Source organism: Lissotriton vulgaris, chromosome 5, assembly GCF_964263255.1.
Source record: "Lissotriton vulgaris chromosome 5, aLisVul1.2, whole genome shotgun sequence".
Classification (NCBI taxonomy): domain Eukaryota; kingdom Metazoa; phylum Chordata; class Amphibia; order Caudata; family Salamandridae; genus Lissotriton; species Lissotriton vulgaris.
In genome coordinates, this window is record NC_141693.1 from 861,669,893 (window position 1) to 861,687,902 (window position 18,010).

The following is an 18,010-nucleotide window of genomic DNA, read 5'->3' on the forward strand; positions in this document are numbered from 1 at the left end:
CCTCCTAAGTTCCAGAAGTATCTTGCGCTTTGTTTCCTCCCCGAGAAAGCTAGCACTTTTGTTTTCTTGATGTTTGGGACTAAATAGTTCTCTTTGGAGTAGTTGTGCAGAATATCCAGAGATGTTTGTAGGCCAAAAGGAGTAAGGTCCAGCAACACGATGTCGTCCGCGTATAGCAGTGCATTTATTTTGTGATTTGCTATTTTCGGAGGTAGGTTGGAGCCCGATTGCAGGTAGTGACACAAGTCACTTAAATAGAGGGAGAATAGGATTGGGGCTAAAAGGCACCCTTGCTTTAATCCATTTTCGGTTTTAATTTTTTCCGTATAACCTTTTTCTCCTCCCATTTGGACTTGGCACCAAGTGTTGGTGTGTAGGCTTACAATAGATTGAAGCAGCTGTTCCTGTATACCAAGCTTCCTCAGTTTCCTCCACAGCGTTGGTCGGTCTACCCGGTCAAACGCTGTAGAATAATCTATGAAAGCAGCGTAAACAACCTGGCTTTTTTGGGTTACGTATTTGTCAAGAATGACCTGGATAACTGCGATGTTATCTGTTACCGAATGTTTGGGTCTGAACCCTGCTTGGAACATCGGAATCAGGCCTGACGAAAAAGCCCATTCTTTCAGACGGTGTAAAATTTCTGCAGCGAATACTTTGCCCACGGCATCTATGAGTGCTATTTGGCGGTAATTACTTGCATGGGTTTTACTTCCCTTTTTGTGGATGGGGATGATGATGCTTCCCTGCCATGATTTTGGAACTTGGCCAGTATCTAAAATATAATTAAAGAGGGGATATAGCAATCGACTCCATTCCTTCGGGGCAATTTGCAGTGCTTTGATTGGAATCTGGTCAGGGCCAGAAGCGCCCGTAGTTCTTGCTTTGCATATGTTTAGTTCAACCGATAATGCTGTCGTTTTATATATTGGACTTTTGTCTTTTCCTTTGTTATTATCCTCGCTACTTTCAGATGGGACAGTTGGGTTTGACTTATAAAGATCTGTCAGGAAAACTTCCCAGTCGTTTGGAGGGACCGGGATTGGTTGTAAATTCTTTTTTGATCCAGTGAGTTTTCCTATTAGATATCAATATTTGCATTGGTTGTTATTTTTCGCTGCGATCTGAATGTCGACCCAATTACGATCTTGTAGAGTTTTTTTATTTCTTTGATTCTCGCGTCTCAGTTGATTTTTCAGTTTGTTTATTTCCTTTTTTATGTATGGTGTGGGATTCATATATTGGGCGCGTATGTATTTATTTAATTTTTTCTTTACTTCAGAGTTCTTAGAGGTGCGCCTATTATTGTCTTTCTTCTTACTGGTACCAGCTGCGTCCTTTGCTGTCATATTTAAAATAAGAGTTCTAAAGTCTTTTATGATAAATTCAAAGTTTTCAACAGGGTTTTCAGAGAATATTTTCGTCAAAATTTGGGAATGATCAATCAGTGATGTGATTTTGTCAATGGTCGAAGAATTCCAGAAAATACGTCTTTTTTCACTGTTTATCACTATATTGCTTTTGTGGTAGATAATGTGACAGGCTGCAGAGGATTTAGGTAGCCAATCTGTTGTCAAATGCATTAGAGCGTGGTCACTTTCTTGGCAAAACTGGCTAAGCAAGTGTGTGACAGAATCTAACAGATCCGCACTACTGATTATGTAGTCTATAATAGATGGAGTCCCATTGCCCCGCCTGGTGTAGTTTGCTGGAATATCCCCTTCCATGTTACCATTCACTATTACTCCATTAAGATTTGTCAATGTTGATAATAATAGATTCCCTCTTTTATCGCTAAGTATACCCTCCGGGAATTGCGGGGTTGTGATATCCTTGCCTTCTTCTAAGTGTTGTTTTGCCCAATTATTAATTACTAAGTTCGAGATTTTACTATTGAAGTCACCGACAATTAGAAAGGATGAGTGAGGTTGGTTTTCGGTTATAGACTCAATTTTTTCCATGATGTTTAAGTATATTGTATCATGCTTTTTACCCGGAGGAGCATAAACGTTAAAGAGTAGAATTGTATTAGGGTGGGCCGTGCTGTGTTTCTTAGCGGAGATTTTAATGCACTGTAGATTTTCTAGGTTAGTTTCTACTAGTTCCTGTGCCCAGAGAAATTCTTCACTCAGTAGAATGGCCAAACCGCCTTTAGCATGACCTCTATAAGTATTTGTTGCCGGAATTTCGTAAACATAATAATTTTTGCAAGTGATGGATTCGACTGCCCACGTTTCTTGTAAGAACAGGATATCCGGAAGACTTCCCATAGCTGTGGACAGTTTGTTCTTAATTCCACCTGCGATATTCCAGGAGGTTATTTTTATGCCAGTGCTAAACAGATTGTTGATGAGTGTTTTTGGTTTTGTTACTATTCAGAGTCTCTGACACCCAAGCCCAGGATTTGATATTATTGTCGTTGTCGGGTTTTTTTGGAGCTTGGTACCATACTGCTCGTTGACCTTTATTCACCAGAATTTTTAGTTTTTCTTGCCCTATAGAGTGTAGATCGGGATGTGTAATTTGTTGATCTGCTGTCACCTCAAAATTTCTTTGGAATTGTTTCCCTTGTGAATTGGAGAGTGCATAAATTTGAGCATTGTACCCAGTTATATCTTTACTGACCATTTGTTCCTTTTTTTCCACTACATCGTAGCCGTGTTTGTGTAGTGTCTCCTTTTCCTTAAGTATAATCTCTGGAAGAACAGACGACCAGAATGTTACCCTTATTAGTTTAGTATTGTCTTTGCTGGGAAAGGATACTAGATCAAGTTCATTACTATTCAATGAGTGTAATGGCTCAATATGTCGTAATAGATGTATTAACCTTCCTCTGTTAAGCGGAGCTGAATCGCTTGGAAAAAGTTCCTCGAATTGTAGGATTTTGGAAGAAGGTTCTTTATATCTTTGATTGTACTTATTTATGGCTTCCCTACTTTTTTTGTTATTAGTTTGATCTAGTTCCTCTGGGTGTTTGATAGGGACATATTCTTTAGCTCTTGGATCCAATTGTGGTGTTTTTTCTTCAAAGTTTTTACTGGTTGCTAACTTTTTCGTGTTTTCAGATGCTGTTATATTATCGGCTTGTTCCTCTTCTAAATTTTGTATTATGACTGATTTTCGAAATTTTAATTTGTAAGATTTCTTTTTCTGAATCCTTCTTAGTGGTTTTTTCCTCCTTCTTTTCCTTCCTTCAGAGTTATTTTCCTGTTTCTTTTTAGTTGTCATTTCTCCTTCTTCTTAATTTTTATATTGGGAGTGTGGATTTCCTGAATATCGGGTATAGAATCTTTAACAGGAGTGTTTGTTACACTTCTTTTTGAAAATATTGAAAAATGCTTGATTTTTTTGTTGATGTTTTTCTTTGAAGAGTTTTTTTAAGGAATATACAACTGAGTCATTTGAGTTATCCGTATTTTGTATTTGATGTATTTGAGTCTTAGAAGTTTGAGTACCAAAATCGCGTGTTCTATTCTTCTGATCTTTATTATATTCTTTTAATATGTCGTATTGTTCAGGATTGATTGTCACTGAGCTTTTATTTTCCTCTGCTATGAAGAGATCTTTTTTCTTTTTCTCATCCACTAGATGTTTTAAAATCCCTATTTGAACATCCAAAGTTTGGTCGGAATTTTCTAGAATGTTTCCCAGGAAAGAGAGAACTGATTCCAAAATCTCTTGCAGCGAAAACAAGGCTTTAGATATAGGTGAAGTTGTATTAGTGTTGTTATTGTTTGTATTAAAGTTGAAAGGATCCGAAGAAAGATCAGGTAAAGTGATGGGAGGAGATATTTTTTCCTGCGTGTTATGGCTTGTTGTATGCTCCGAATTTTGTGAGCCTTGGTTTGATTTGGTAACTTTTGAGTCTCCAAATAACATTGAAGTCCCTCTATTTTTTAAAGGTGTTGAGGTTTTTAGAATAGACGGTTCCTGTTCAAGGTTTTGTAGATCTTTTGGGGTATGAAATAATTTGTTACTTAAGTCGGGGTCCGGTTGACCCACTTGGGACTGTGAATTAGGTATCTTTGGAGTGCTTTCAGTTTCCTTTGTATTTACGGAAGCATTGAGAGAGGTTTCTTGGCCTGAAGTATTCAGAGCTTGAGTGACTTTAGCTGTAAGTGAAGTGAAGTATGTACTGATTGCCGGCGTTTGAATTATACGACCAGGTTTTATGGCTTTGTCAGTGGATTTCCGTATAGCGTTTTCGGTCCCCATTCTTTTAATAAAGATCGTACGGGATCGTAGTTTTTTGAAGCCCATTTATTAATCTTATGACCGTTAAATAGTTGTTTTTATGTATGTTGCCACGAGCAAACAGATATATTTTCTACTGTTAATTGTAGGTTATTTGAGTTAGCCCTGGCTTCTTACCATGAAGTGGTGGATTACTGAACAGGTGGGCGAGATGAAAGAGGGGGGGCCCGTCCCGTCCACGTGCGTCCACGGACGGCCACAGACGGCCCGCCCTTTGCCCGGGCTTCGCCCCGGCCTCCGCCCCGCGTGCGTCCCGCGATGCGCGCGTAGTAGATCGCTTTTAAGGTATAGGGGCGTGTCACAGAGGGGAGGCGCGGCACTCGCGGGAAGAGGACCAGCTGTGGATGTGGTATGCTGGTCCTCGCAGTCCCGGGGCCAGCGCCTCTCACTCCTCTGCTCTCACGCGGTGGAATCCGGCTTCCTAGCCGATAATGCAGCCAGCCAAGGGGTAAATTCTGCTACTCCAGTAGCGCAGACCAGGCAGGACAGGCAGGTTCTCACAAGCAGCAAAGTCAGTTAGCGAGTGGCACCCGCGAAGCGGGTGCCGCGAGAAGTTCAAGGGCTCGGCTGGGGGCGTGTCACAGAGGGGGGGCGCGGCACTCGCGGGAAGAGGACCAGCTGTGGATGTGGTATGCTGGTCCTCGCAGTCCCGGGGCCAGCGCCTCTCACTCCTCTGCTCTCACGCGGTGGAATCCGGCTTCCTAGCCGATAATGCAGCCAGCCAAGGGGTAAATTCTGCTACTCCAGTAGCGCAGACCAGGCAGGACAGGCAGGTTCTCACAAGCAGCAAAGTCAGTTAGCGAGTGGCACCCGCGAAGCGGGTGCCGCGAGAAGTTCAAGGGCTCGGCTGGGGGCGTGTCACAGAGGGGGGGCGCGGCACTCGCGGGAAGAGGACCAGCTGTGGATGTGGTATGCTGGTCCTCGCAGTCCCGGGGCCAGCGCCTCTCACTCCTCTGCTCTCACGCGGTGGAATCCGGCTTCCTAGCCGATAATGCAGCCAGCCAAGGGGTAAATTCTGCTACTCCAGTAGCGCAGACCATGCAGGACAGGCAGGTTCTCACAAGCAGCAAAGTCAGTTAGCGAGTGGCCCTGATTGTATCTGTATTTATCCATATTTATTTTGGGTTTTGCCCAAAAACTAAGCTGAAACGAGTATATTTCCACATTTATTTAACTAATAATTATGCACTCATGCCTGAATGCCTGATCGGCTTCAGTGATATAAACACACTCAGATGATAAAGTATGCTTTATAAGAAAACATGCAATTGTTATTATCCAGGCTGTGCATATCTACTGCTGTTAAAGGGCTAAAATTCCTTTTTTTTATCCCCCTTACCTTTCAATCCACACGCTATTGGCCTTCGTAGTCATGATTGACAGCATTTAGAATCACCCAAAAACAACACAATTTCAGTTTTTATATGCATTTAAAAATAAATAGAGACAGGAAAAAATGATTTTCTGTTTGTATTTACCTGTAAATATCAGTAACAACGGAAAACTGGGAGCCTTAATCATAATTGCTGCAAAAATAATAATTGATGGACAGAATGCAGGACAATGTCATACATTCACCCCAGTACAGAGATATGGGCCTAAATCCATCGTTATTTTGCTTTTGCTCACCATGCCATTCCGGTTTGAACCCAGCCAAATGCAAATCAGTCTTGAACCTGTGCCCAATGGGAACAGTCCAGCTTGAACTGCCAAGCCAGGTCCTCCCTGGACAGGAAACAAGCATCCTAGGACCAGTTTCAAGGATTCACCCCTCTTCAGCCAGGATAGCTTGACTCCAGTGGCATGGAGAGCATGAGACCCACGTCTGGTCATACCCGTCCCACTCGGGGTAACAAATGCAAAAACAACAATTGTTGCAGTTACACTTAATTATAATTGCAGCAGGTTCGCTTTGGGGGAGATACCGCAAATGCTGGAGCAGATGTCCTCCTAAACCCTTAAAGTTTGTATTATTGTATTAGTTTCAAAAGCAAGGTGGATCTGTTTGGATGCCCCTGGTTCAGCATGGCACAAGCTGGGGAAGAGTTGGGCTTCTACAGACAATGTAATGGTTGCTGGTTTAGGAAGGAAGGCAGCTGTGCAGAGATTTCACACTTTATTGTGCTCACAGTGTGGGTGCTCCTTCTTGGAGCCATCCTCGGAGCTCTCTGCTGCAAGAAGCCTTGGTTTACACAAAGCCTATGTCTGGGAGGTAGCCTAAAAATGACACTTAAAAGAGAACAACTCTAAACCGGTTCTGCTACAGGAGGTAGTGTTTACAGGCCCATGCATGAATGGCTACTTTTTTTTGGTTGGGGGGAGTTTTATATAGCAGGAACTCGACCCGAAGTTATCAGAGCGCTTTACATTAACAACTTTTACATTGCAGACAGACACATTCATTTTGTTAGGCACAGGGAGATTAACAGCTAGATGCATCAAGTGAAATACCGTTCGCAAAGGGGCAGATTCTCAGAATCTGCACCTCTGCGACCCGTATTTATGGATTTGGGATGCATCATCCCAAATGCATAAATCGCTATTTGCGATTGCATTTAAGGAATCTCAAATTGAGATTCCTTAAATGCAATGCATGAATGTAAAATAGCTAGCGATTTCGCTGATAGGGGTTGCTATTTACAGTAAAATCAAACTTCATGGTAAATAGCGAAAACTGTGAAAAATGCACTAAAATGCATCTTCCAAAGTTGTATGTTGCACACACACACATGTCGTTGGGACATGTGTGTGCACAATACCAGTGTCCAGGTCAATTTAAGGGGTGCAATAGGGTGTCCTTTGGACACCTGTCGCCCTTGAGATTGCATTCTCAAATTGCGATTAGCTAATTGCTAATCGCAAATTGAGAATTCCTCCCTATTCATTCCTGTGGGCCTCTTGGCGCATAGGAATCAATCAGATGTCAATCCTTATATGTTAATCGCACTCTGCGAGTCGCAGATAAGGAATATTTAGGAATTGCTAATATTTTAGCAAATCCTACATGCATCTGATTTTGCGAATCCCTAAATGCGAATCCTTCAACTTCGCAATTAAGGACTCGCAAAATCGAACGTTGATGCATCTAGCAGTAAATGATTTGTCCAGAATACCAGGATGATGAGCGTCCCTGCCAAGACTCAAACCTGATTTCCAGCTTCGAGGTCGACTGCTCTAGGGACAGGCCACATCCTCTCCCCAAAACCAAACAAGCATTTGCAATGCAATAGGTCTCGCATTTGCGAGAGTTTAAGCTAAAGGCATTGTCATTCACAATGCCAATAGCTCAAACTCTAACAGCTGTGAGACTTATTGCATTGAAAATGCTTGTTGCCCAGGGCACCGCCCATCACTCCCCAAAAAATCTGTGCAGAAAAAAATTTAATCTCCTGAGGACGATTTACGGAAAAGACCGACCTACTGGAACTGGCTATGCCACTCTAGGTTGTCAGAATAAAGATGAGAGCCCAGCGGTAAGTCGTAAATTGAAGTCCCCATGTGAGAAATAATGGCCAGCTGTAAAGAAAATCAACAGTAACGTCTACAGCAATTCGTACAGAATTGTGCTTGAGCTGTAGATTCAACCACCATTTAACGTACAGTTAATAAGAAGTTATGCCTCCGATAGTACCAGATCGTGCATGCGTGAACCTCGTCAGGGCTTCCTACAAAACGTAAGTAGACGTGTGATCCGGACGGAGTTGGTACTATGTCAGAAATGCGCATGCGCTCTACGAACATAACAAGAGCACGCCAAACATGCCTCCTAATCATGGCCGCCAGCGAGGCGATTTTGTTCACCCAATATGGCTGCTCATTAGTATATTTTATCTGTGTGTATTCTAGTGTTTCTTCCAATTATTTTCGGACCATGTGTATTCTAGAATTTCTTCCCATTACTTCCGGGACACTGGTCGCCATCAAAACCATAAAATTATTGTAAACATGCGGAGGTGAGAGGTTAGGCGAACGGGGTGGCTGGGTTTTTAAAAGAGATATCACGACTCCGTGTTTTTTGTTTGAGTTCATATTTGCCTGGCCTCGTTCACGCAGCACAGTGGCTAGACAGCGATTTGGTCTGAGTTATAATTTCACCTACCCGCCCTAAGTATAATGAAAAGGACGAATTTTAGATCAGAATGTGGTTTTATGACAGAAATGGATGGCTAAACATAGTTTTGAACAATTCTTAAGTGCCAACGACTTGATGATTTGAAGAACGGACATTGTTTTGCATGTTGCGGGTTGAAAGAAATGACCGACGACCGAATGGGTATTAATCCCACGGTTGCGGGGAGAGAGAGGGGAGGTGCTGCAGCTGGGGAACAGATGGCCTGGGGGGAGCTGGCTGGGGAGGGGGAGGAGAAATCCAAGTAAGGCTGTGTGCAGGGAGAGAGAGGAGAGGTGCTGGAGCTGGGGAACAGATGGCAGTGAAAGTTTATGGCCCAAAAGCGCGTGCCTGTGGCCACGTGAACTCGAAGAAAACCGCACCAAAAAACCCTTGGTTTGACGAGTATTTTGAGCGCTTGAATTCTCTCCATTTTCCATTCCTTCGGGATGGAAAAGGCGAGACCTAAAAAAGGCTGAGAATTGATCGACCTGCACTTTCCAATAAAAACATTGTAAAGTCAGCACTCCAGTAGCTTATTGTTGGCGTCCCCTCCACTCTGCCCCCTCACCACCATCCCAGGCTTTCAAGCTTTTTATTGGTCTGTATGATTGAAACGAGCTGCAACAGCTTGCCCTTGCTTCCTGCGGATTAAGAGAAAGTTCAATGCAGCTTTGGAAAAAGGGAAACACAGCAAACCCTGAGAAAAGTATTCACATTTAAGTTGTGTGCACAGTGATTTGTACCCATGCCTGGATGTGTGCAGGTGAAAAGTGGGAGAGTTTATGAGAGTGTAGATAACAGGAGGCACTTTTACTTAATATTAACATTGGAAGGATGAAAGGCCAAGTTGACCTTGCCTGAATTCCAATGTGCAAGTGTAAATTACATGTAGGTCAGAAGCAGCAGTTTAACTCACTGAATAATCTTGGTATTAAAATTAGCAACAAATTGTCAGCTTGTTGCCAGCTATCCCTCGCAGGAGGTCATTGAAATCAGCAAAGCAACTTTAGTGGAAATAGATTATGCGATTTGCCCAGAATCACAGGATGTTCAGGAAAAGCCAGAAAGCTAACTCGACTCTGTATAGTCCGAAACGGTTAATTCCATGGTTTGCAAATTCCGCCATGTCTTTCTTGTAAGCAGTAGTGGCAGCTCCAAAGCGTTGGTGGTGGGGCAAGGAGACGATGGGTGTTGGACCCGGCCCTTTTGGCAGGTTCACCCCGAGACTTTTTGCTTTTTCCTAGCCTGTTTCTGGAACCTGGTGTTGGTGATTTTAGGCCTCTGCGCACTTTTTTCACTGTGGTACAGTGTAAAGTGCTTCAGCTCTCTGTGTATGTGTGGTGAGTGACCTGCCCTCCCATAGGAATGAATGGGGAATATGTATGCCCATGGTAGTTCCTGATGTGTGGGGAGTTTAGGGTCGAGTTTGATATGTACAAACTCGTGAGATTGAATGCTGTGTAATGATATATGCGGCATGACTGTGTCTAGTGTAGAAGTGCCACTTTTAGAAGTTGGCATATTTGTGTAATTTGTGTCTGGCGTGTGATTGGCTGGTGAGCCTGGTCCAGGAGTGCCTGGGCCTGCTTGTGGATTGACTGTCTGGTTTGAGGGTGACAGGGGCTGGGGAGCCCCAGGAGGTTGTCTGAGTCAGCCCGTGGATGAAAGGCTGCATCTGCTGCCAGGGAAGTGGGAGGAGATGGCACCTGGGAGAGAATGAGGCTGTGCCTGCCTGCCACAATGCTGGCTCCAACTCCCGCTGGGTGGCTGTCACCTCTGCCCCTCACAGTCAAAGGAATTCCCTATAACCAGTTCTAGCTGGTTCTCACACTGCCTGCACCCTTTAGACAAAGGAATTTACAGTATAAAAAGGGGCTGTGTCCCCTTACAATTTGTTCTTGTTATTGGACTTGAATCTGCCAGGGGCGTGCTGCTGCTTGGGCCCAGGGGAATCCCTGGGCCCTGCCCAGCCCCTGGGTGCCTGGAGGACTTCTTGGGGACACCTCTGCCTGTCCTGGAAGGATGGGGGATTTTGCTTTACCCTGGATTCCTGCTGTTTTCCTGGACTCTGGAGACCTTTTACTGGGTCCCCTTTATTTCACCTTCCTGAAGGACTTTGTGGAAGACTTGTGGGGCACTAGCGCCTGAGGGGCGCTTTAATGGTACTTTTTGCTGGACTTGTGGACCTTTACTTGTCCCTAGCGCTGGGAGTGCTTTGCTTTCACCCCAAAGCTTAAGGAGTTAGGTCCCGGGACATGGGGGGGGGCTGGACCCTTTTTCAAAATCAACATATACAACTTGCTCCCCTCACACTTCTTTTTTGCTTAATGATTTGAAGCACATAACTCAGGTCTACTTCTGAATATGTGGGTTTATTTAGTTTCACCCTTTGCTTTTCAATTTCAAAATACAAAAAGTTTATGTTTGAAAAAAGACACGTAACATATAACACTTAATGACAAATATGCAAAACACAAAATTACCAACACTTTCAATACATCAAAAAATGAACAGAATTCTAAACATATATGCACATGATTTACAAATAGCGGCAATTGTTCGAATCATCAAGTTCAAAATGCCAATATAAAACGATACTTCTTTCTATTTACTGTAAAGTCAATGAAGGACAAGAGTATTTCATGTGAAGAAGGCCAACTGAATGAAAATAAATGATTCCAGAAATCGCAATTAATCCTGTTTCTTTTTAGGCCTTCTAGATGCCGACGCGTTTCGAACCCGTTGAATCAATAAACGGGATCTCGCCAGGGCTTTGTCACTTCTGTATATTAAGGTTCTGTGCACAAAAGAAAAGAGAACAACACCTTAGTTCTGTTGCTCTCGCCCATTTAAAATCACTAGACCTATGCTTTTTAGGAAAAGATTCTATACCTGTAGCTTTTTATGTGGCCGGGTTCAGGTGGGTTCAACAACCTTCTTGTTTTACTTCCGTTTCTAGGAACCCTATGGGGATATTATTACTGTTAGAAAATTAATGTTAGAGAGTTGAGGGGTGACAGATGATCTCTCTAGTTAGTAAGCGGTGCTTAGAAAGTTGTACCTTATTTGAGCACCGCTGCCCCTTTAGAGTGTGTCCTCTTTCCAATTCGGTTTTCGTCTCCTATTTATTTTTGTCTCTGGCTTGTGCTCCCTGTGTGTGAAAAAATTGGATTCTTTATCAGAAGCGCGATCCCTCCCGTTAACATAGTATTCAAAGAAGCGTTCTTAAAAACAAACTACCTTGGAGGGGCATCCCTCGACAGGCGTGAGTTTTTCTTCTTGATGGGACGTTGCCGTGTGTCTTGAGTCTATTGAAAGGAAGGGGGAGGGGGTTAGGTACATCTAGTTGACACTCGCGTTGTGTTTGTGCCTGTTGGCGAGCCACGCCAGTGTTTGCTCCTACCTTTAGTCACAGGAGAGGGTTCGGGGCATCTGTCGCTGTCTGCTTCCGCGTTGAAGCCGGCGTTCAGTGAAGAACGGCCATCTGATGGTCGGCGTCATGCGTTATTATTAATGACGCGGCCCAGGCATTGTGGGATATGTAGTTCGGGACGTTCTGGGGCCGCATTCATAGAGAATGCCTTGTGGTTGAGTTTCTTTTAGGACTTTACACTGTGGCAGTGGATCGCGTGGAGCACTATTTCAATGGTAGTTTATGTGGGAGTTAGAGCCTAGAGACTTCTGACAGTGTGTTCAACCCACTTTGGGCGCTGTTAAATTTAAGAATCAGATATGCCTCTTTTGTTAAGAGGACATTTTCAATATCTGGGGGACATTTCGACTGATTGATACTGTACAATACTGTCCATTTAAAGTCAGTTTCTCGATGGTTAGCCTCTGTGAAATGCTGCGCCATGGGCGCATTGGGTACCTTGTTTTTAAGTCTAGATCTATGCTGTGTGATGCGGGTATTTACTTGTTGATTTGTTTTCCCGATGTAAATTTTGTCACACGGGCATGCAATTACGTATACAACATTTCTTGTCCGACAATTGGAAAAACCTACATTCTTCCATTTGATGTTCTTGTGGGTAAATTCAGTGCCTTCGATCGTAGTATCGCATGAGGCACAGTTACCACATTTGTGATGTCCCAATATGGGTTTCAGTCCCCATTGGGAGAGGAGGTCACTTTTGGGCTTTTGAATTCGCACATCAGCACGGACTAGTTGCTGACCTAGGCTTTGGTTCTTTTTGTATGCAAATATTGGCCTCGGAAAGGGACATTCTAGTTCCTCAAGGAGATGCCAATTTTTTAGGACCATCTGTCTGATTTTATGCGTGTCTGGGCCATATGTGGTCACGCATACCATCTTCTCAAGCTCTGGTTTGTTCTTGTCCTGTGTTAATAAGCATTCACGGGGAGTGTATCGTGCCCGTTTGTATGAGTGCTTAAGGAGTTTTTTGGGGTAACCTCTGTTGGTTATCTCTCCACAGAAAGTATGAGCATGTTGGTCATACTCTGCCATTTCTGAGCAATTTCTCCTTATCCTAGACTTAAAAACAAGGTACCCAATGCGCCCATGGCGCAGCATTTCACAGAGGCTAACCATCGAGAAACTGACTTTAAATGGACAGTATTGTACAGTATCAATCAGTCGAAATGTCCCCCAGATATTGAAAATGTCCTCTTAACAAAAGAGGCATATCTGATTCTTAAATTTAACAGCGCCCAAAGTGGGTTGAACACACTGTCAGAAGTCTCTAGGCTCTAACTCCCACATAAACTACCATTGAAATAGTGCTCCACGCGATCCACTGCCACAGTGTAAAGTCCTAAAAGAAACTCAACCACAAGGCATTCTCTATGAATGCGGCCCCAGAACGTCCCGAACTACATATCCCACAATGCCTGGGCCGCGTCATTAATAATAACGCATGACGCCGACCATCAGATGGCCGTTCTTCACTGAACGCCGGCTTCAACGCGGAAGCAGACAGCGACAGATGCCCCGAACCCTCTCCTGTGACTAAAGGTAGGAGCAAACACTGGCGTGGCTCGCCAACAGGCACAAACACAACGCGAGTGTCAACTAGATGTACCTAACCCCCTCCCCCTTCCTTTCAATAGACTCAAGACACACGGCAACGTCCCATCAAGAAGAAAAACTCACGCCTGTCGAGGGATGCCCCTCCAAGGTAGTTTGTTTTTAAGAACGCTTCTTTGAATACTATGTTAACGGGAGGGATCGCGCTTCTGATAAAGAATCCGATTTTTTCACACACAGGGAGCACAAGCCAGAGACAAAAATAAATAGGAGACGAAAACCGAATTGGAAGGAGGACACACTCTAAAGGGGCAGCGGTGCTCAAATAAGGTACAACTTTCTAAGCACCGCTTACTAACTAGAGAGATCATCTGTCACCCCTCAACTCTCTAACATTAATTTTCTAACAGTAATAATATCCCCATAGGGTTCCTAGAAACGGAAGTAAAACAAGAAGGTTGTTGAACCCACCTGAACCCGGCCACATAAAAAGCTACAGGTATAGAATCTTTTCCTAAAAAGCATAGGTCTAGTGATTTTAAATGGGCGAGAGCAACAGAACTAAGGTGTTGTTCTCTTTTCTTTTGTGCACAGAACCTTAATATACAGAAGTGACAAAGCCCTGACGAGATCCCGTTTATTGATTCAACGGGTTCGAAACGCGTCGGCATCTAGAAGGCCTAAAAAGAAACAGGATTAATTGCGATTTCTGGAATCATTTATTTTCATTCAGTTGGCCTTCTTCACATGAAATACTCTTGTCCTTCATTGACTTTACAGTAAATAGAAAGAAGTATCGTTTTATATTGGCATTTTGAACTTGATGATTCGAACAATTGCCGCTATTTGTAAATCATGTGCATATATGTTTAGAATTCTGTTCATTTTTTGATGTATTGAAAGTGTTGGTAATTTTGTGTTTTGCATATTTGTCATTAAGTGTTATATGTTACGTGTCTTTTTCAAACATACATTTTTTGTATTTTGAAATTGAAAAGCAAAGGGTGAAACTAAATAAACCCACATATTCAGAAGTAGACCTGAGTTATGTGCTTCAAATCATTAAGCAAAAAAGAAGTGTGAGGGGAGCAAGTTGTATATGTTGATTTTGCTTTCACCCCAAGCGCCTGGGGGCGCTTTATCTCTGATTTTAGCGCAGGGAGCGCTTTAAATTTCCTTTAGCGCTTGGGAGCGCTTTATTCCTGCTCTAAGCGCCTGGGAGCGCTGTGGATTGTCATTCAGCGCTGGGAGCGCTTTATTTACTTTGCAGGTGCCCACCCTGCTTATGGTGGCCCTAGCAAGTGCCCACCTCGCTTATTTGCTATTTTTATATTTTTGCTCGAGGGAGCCCACTCCTCTGTAAATTCTCCCCAGCCTCTGAGTGCCTGAAACGGGCCGCCGCGCTGCCCGTGGCAACCCGGAAGTGCTGGGCCGGCCGGCCAATCCTAGCGCGGCCCCCGGAGAAGGACCGGAAGTCCCGCCCTCGGGGGCCACGGCACGAAGGAGGAAGGCTGCTGGTGCTTGCGGGGCTCCCGTGTGCTGAGGGAGCCCCGGGAACGAAGGAGAGCGTGAGCCAGTGAAGGCCCAGCCCCGAGATGGGGGAACCGGGTGAACAGAGAAGCGGGCGTTTCGTAAAGGCAGGGCTCCCATGAGGAGAGAGAGCCCCGCCATGCCGCCGCCGAGGAGAGAGCCGCAGACCGTGGAAGCATCCACAAAAGCCCGGTGAGTGCCTGCAAAGGGGAGGGGGCAGTCGGGGCACATTGCTTGTGCCCGCCCCTCCCCTCAAGTGCAGGGCCTGAGTGGTTGGGAGCCCGTGAAGCTCAACGCGGCATACTTATTGTTTAAAGCCCTAAAAGGGCTCGGGGCATTGCGTGTTTTAGAGCCCCGTAGGCTCTCCCGATGACCCGTGTCCTGCCCTCTGTCTAGGGGGGCATAGTTGGTGAAGCAGGGCAGCCCCGGTTGACAGTGGGTCGCCCCAACTCTATTTCAGAGCCCAGAGAGGCTCAAAGGCCCCACTGATCTCGAGCCCAGAGAGGCTCAAGGGGGCACAGTTGTTTTAAGAGCCTGTGTGGCTCCAACGTGCCTAGAGTGTTTTCAGAGCCTGTGTGGCTCCAGCAGTGGTAGCAGTTTGCGCCAAAGGGTCAGTGAGTACCCTGTCGCAGTTTGGACTCCCAGCTGCCCAGCAATTAGTGGGCAGCTGCACCGTTTAGGTCTTGGGATGTTCTCAGGTGCCCAGCAAGAAGTGGGCACCTGCTACGTTTAGGTTTTGCGCCAGTGGCGCACCCCTAACTGGCGCTGCTTGGCAGCGTGCCCTGACATTCTGGACACTGGGCTCTTTAGTCCCTTTATTAGATGGGGGCTGGTGTGTGATTTCTGCGCAATGTGATTTCTATGTCTTTAATAGTAATTGCTAAGGTGTTTTTGCGCTATTGAGCTATGTTCTGGCACCTCTGAATGTGTTTATCCATCATGTGTCTTCCTTGATTTCTCACATCTGAATGTTTTTATGCATCATGTATCTTTCTTTCCCTGCGTGGCACCTCTGAATGTTTTTGTAAATGTAAATGTAAATGTAAATGTGCTGGACTTGTAAAGCGCACAGCTGCCCGTAAGCGTCCCGGCGCTTGCTTAGGGAACCCGTCCTGGTATTCCCCTGTGAGAAACCACGGCAGGGTGTCCACAAGGTGAAAGCCAGGCATCCCGCCGCGAGGGGCCGCAGTGGAGATTAAGCAAGCTATTGCCCAGAGTCGCAGAGTGTGACCCCGTGAGTTGAGTAGGCACCAGAGGGAGAATTGTCGAGTCTGTGGAATTTTGAGCCCGAGACCCGCCGAGGCGGGGAATCGAACCCTGGTCCACGGTCGATCTCAGCTTCCGGGTCTGCCGCCTCTAACCACTGAGCCTCTTTAGGCATAATGTGTCTTCCTTTTCCCTGCGCTGCACCTCTGAATGTTTTAGTCATCATGTGCCTTCTTGCGCTGCACCTCTGAATGTATTTTATTGCATCATGTGCTTTATTCTTAACACCGCTGAATGTGTAGGTTTAGGCATCATGTGTTTTTCCTTTACTACTCCTCTGAATGTGTTTCATGCATCATGGGTAATGTGTTCTTGTTTATACCCCTAAATGTATTTTATTCTTAGGTGGTTGTTCTTTTAGTACAGGTGGTCCTAGTGAGGTCCTGGTTCCTGTTACCAGTGGTTACTGGTTGTGTGCCATAATTTCTAATTTGTGCTACTTTGATTTTTATTCTTTATTATTCTTTATTCTAGAAGTGCTATTTCTGATTCTGACATTGGCCCACGTGGCCCTGTCTCCTGTAAATAATCCTTTGTGAATATTGCCCGTGCCAGTTGGCACCATGTATATTGTGTGATACTATCTGATGTGTTTTTACAATACAAAAGTTATTTTATAAATAACCTGTCTGGAGTTCCTTTTGTGGTGTGCCTAGTATGTTGTTGCTGTTGTGTGCTGGCGCAAATGCTTTACACATTGCCTCCGAGTTTAGCCTTACTTCTCGTGCCAAGCTACCAGGGGGTGAGCAGGGGTTATCTTGGCGTGTGACTCCCTTGCCCTGACTAGAATGGTGGTTTCTGCCTAGCTTTGGCGTCAGCCTTAGCCAACCAGAAATAGCCAGTTCTAACAATGGGCGATTAAAACAAATAAAAATAAACAGACTTACGTGGGTGCTGCAGGGTGCTTCCACCTCTGCACCTCTTCTCTGCTCTGCAACAGTGAAGATCCCAGTCTCCCAGAATCCCCTGTCCAATCACAACACTGCCAGAGTTGCGATTGGTCTGAGCGCTGTGGATCGGCGCTCAGACAGGGGCTTGGAAGCTTTGCATGTTCTCCACCAGGCTGTGTAATGCAGCCTGGTGAAGAAGGTGCAAAGTGCGCATGACTGGCCAGCCCTTTTGGGCCGGTCAAACCGTCATCCACAAAGTGTGCTTTACACTCTTCCCCGCCCCCTGCACTTGCCAGCCTGACCCAGCCGCCTGCACCCGAGCAGGAAGTAAAACTAAAATGATAATAACGTTTTACACTACTCGCCAAGCAGTGGGGTGCTCCTGCTTGTAAGGTCCTTTCAATTGTATTATTTACATATTTTGATGTTTTTATTATGCATGTTTTTCTTTGAACTTGTTTTTCTTCTAAATTGCACCATCACCAATGGTTTTTGCATCATATTAAAATTTTTAAAAAATACAAGACTGAACGCTTTTATTATTTTCTTAATGATTCAGTAAAGGGGTGGTGATGAACAGAGTGTCTGAATTAAGCAGACCACTCTTACCCAGTCCAAAGATCAGGGCTTGATCCATCACCGTTTTTTAGCTCACTGCACCATCCCAGCTCAGAACTTGGCTATATGCAAATTAGTCTGACCCTGGCCCAGTGCATCATGGGAACAGGGCAGACCAAACTACCAAGCCAATTCTTATACTGGGAAGGAAACAAGCTACCGGGGACCGGTTTCTGGCATTTCAGCCGTCTTCGGCCCGGCTTGCTTGAATCCTGATGGTGCAATGAGCTAGGGACTCACATCTGAGTATACCCTTCCACGCTTATGGTGGACAAAAATGATTCAGTAAAGGGGGTGGTGATGAACAGAGTGTCTGAATTAAGCAGACCACTCTTACCCAGTCCAAAGATCAGG